The sequence below is a fragment of the Triticum urartu genome, chromosome 7A (assembly GCF_056163025.1).
Source record: "Triticum urartu cultivar PI428250 chromosome 7A, HENAU_Tu73, whole genome shotgun sequence".
NCBI lineage: Eukaryota > Viridiplantae > Streptophyta > Magnoliopsida > Poales > Poaceae > Triticum > Triticum urartu.
In genome coordinates this window covers 547,205,871-547,208,971 of record NC_141879.1, presented here as the reverse complement: position 1 = coordinate 547,208,971, position 3,101 = coordinate 547,205,871, and positions in this window count along the sequence as shown.

Below are 3,101 nucleotides of genomic sequence, written 5' to 3'. Positions count from 1 at the left end.
AAATATAATATATTCTAAATTTTTATTTGTCCACAAGGGCCCCGTTTTGTCGTCTTGCCCCAGGGCCCCGAATATGTATGGACCAGCCCTGCCGGGGCCCTACCTCCCAGGGGGCCAGGACGGTCGCCCCGTTGCCCCGGCCTATGGGCCGGCCCTGACATGACCCACTACTTTAGGGCACATGTGACATCACCTACCCATGATATCACTGCTGACCCACAAGTATAAGGGATCGATCGTAGTCCTATAAGTAAGAGTGTCGAACCCAACGAAGAGCAAAAGGAAATGATAAGAGGTTTTCAGTAAGGTATTCTCTGCAGGTACTGAAAGTAGTAGTAACGGGTAGTTTGTGTTGGGGAACGTAGTAATTTCAAATATTGTCCTATGCACACACTGGATCATGGTGATGCATAGCAACGAGGTGGGAGAGTGTTGTCTACGTACCCTCGTAGACCGGAAGCGGAAGCGTGAGCACAACGCGGTTGATGTAGTCGTACGTCTTCACGATTCGACCGATCCAAGTACTGAACGTACGGTACCTCCGAGTTCAGCACACGTTCAGCTCGATGACGTCCCGTGAGCTCCGATCCAGGAGAGCTTCACGGGAGAGTTCCGTCAGCACGACGGTGTGATGACGGTGATGATGTTGCTACCGACGCAGGGCTTCGCCTAAGCACCGCTACGATATGATCGAGGTGGAATATGGTGGAGGGGGGCACCGCACACGGCTAAGAGATCAAGAGATCAACTGTTGTGTCTAGAGGTGCCCCTGCCCCCGTATATAAAGGACCAGGGGGAGGAGGCCGCCGGCCAGGGGAGGGCGCGCTAGGGAGGAGTCCTACTCCCACACCCTTCTTTTCCTAGTTGGAGTAGGAGGGGGAAAGGAAGGGAAGGAGAGAGAGGAAGGAAAGGGGGCGCCGCCCCCCTCCTTGTCCAATTCGGACTAGAGGGGGAGGGGGCACACGGCCTGCCCTAGCCTCCCCTCCCCTTTGGAGGAAATATGCCCTAGAGGCAATAATAAAGTTATTATTTATTTCCTTATATCATGATAAATGTTTATTATCCATGCTAGAGTTGTATTAACCGGAAACATGATACATGTGTGAATACATAGACAAACAGAGTGTCACTAGTATGCCTCTACTTGACTAGCTCATTGATCGAAGATGGTTTTGTTTCCTAACCATAGGCAAAGAGTTGTCATTTGATTAATGTGATCACATCATTAGGGGAATGATGTGATTGACTTGACCCATTCCGTTAGCTTAGCACTCGATCGTTTAGTATGTTGTTATTGCTTTCTTCATGACTTATACATGTTCCTATGACTATGAGATTATGCAACTCCCGTTTACCGGAGGAACACTTTGTGTGCTACCAAATGTCACAACGTAACTGGGTGATTATAAAGGTGCTCTACAGGTGTCTCCGAAGATACTTGTTGGGTTGGCGTATTTCGAGATTAGGATTTGTCACTCTGATTGTCGGAGAGGTATCTTTGGGCCATCTCGGTAATGCACATCACTTAAGCCTTGCAAGCATTGCAACTAATGAGTTAGTTGCGGGATGATGTATTACGGAACAAGTAAAGAGACTTGCCGGTAACGAGATTGAACTAGGTATTGACATACCAACGATCGAATCTTGGGCAAGTAACATACCGATGACAAAGGGAACAACGTATGTTGTTATGCGGTCTAACCGATAAAGATCTTCGTAGAATATGTGGGAGCCAATATGAGCATCCAGGTTCCGCTATTGGTTATTGACCAGAGACGTGTCTCGGTCATGTCTACATAGTTCTCGAACCTGTAGGGTCCGCACGCTTAACGTTTCGATGACAGTTATATTATGGGTTTATATGTTTTGATGTACCGAAGGTTGTTCGCAGTCCCGGATGTGATCACGGACATGACGAGGAGTCTCGAAATGGTCGATACATGAAGATTGATATACTGGAAGCCTATGTTTGGATATCGGAAGTGTTTTGGGTGAAATCGGGATTTTACCGGAGTACCGGGAGGTTACCGGAACCCCCCGGGAGCTTAATGGGCCATAGTGGGCCTTGTGGAGAAGAGGAGAGGAGGCCAGGGCAGGGCCGCGCGTCCCTCCCCCCTAGTACGAATAGGACAAGGAGAGGGGGGCGCCCCCCCTTTCCTTCCTCTCTCCCTCGTCTTTCCCCCTCCTCTCCTAGTCCAACAAGGAAAAGGGAGGGAGTCCTACTCCCGGTAGGAGTAGGACTCCTCCTGGTGCGCCCCCTCTAGGAGGACCGCACCTCCCCCCTTGTTCCTTCATATACGGGGGCAGGGGGCACCCTAGAGACACAACAATTGATCGTTTGATCTTTTTAGCCGTGTGCGGTGCCCCCCTCCACCATAGTCCACCTCGATAATACTGTATCGGTGCTTAGGCAAAGCCCTGCGTCAGTAGAACATCATCATCGTCACCACGCCGTCGTGCTGACGAAACTCTCCCTCAACACTCGGCTGGATCGGAGTTCGAGGGACGTCTTCGGGCTGAACGTGTGCTGAACTCAGAGGTGCCGTGCGTTTGGTACTTGATCGGTCGGATCGGGAAGATGTACGACTACATCAACCGCGTTGTGCTAACACCTCCGCTTTCGGTCTACGATGGTACGTGGACAACACTCTCCCCTCTCGTTGCTATGCATCACCATGATCTTGCGTGTGCGTAGGAATTTTTTTGAAATTACTACGTTCCCCAACAGTGGCATCCGAGCCAGGTTTTATGCGTAGATGTCATATGCACGAGTAGAACACAAGTGAGTTGTGGGCGATATAAGTCATACTGCTTACCAACATGTCATACTTTGGTTCGGCGGTATTGTTGGATGAAGCGGCCCGGACCGACATTACGCGTACGCTTACGCGAGACTGGTTCTACCGAGGTGCTTTGCACATAGGTGGCTGGCGGGTGTCAGTTTCTCCGACTTTAGTTGAACCGAGTGTGGCTACGCCCGGTCCTTGCGAAGGTTAAAACAACACCAACTTTACAAACTATCGTTGTGGTTTTGATGTGTAGGTAAGAACGGTTCTTGCTAAGCCCGTAGCAGCCACGTAAAATTTCCAACAACAAAGTAG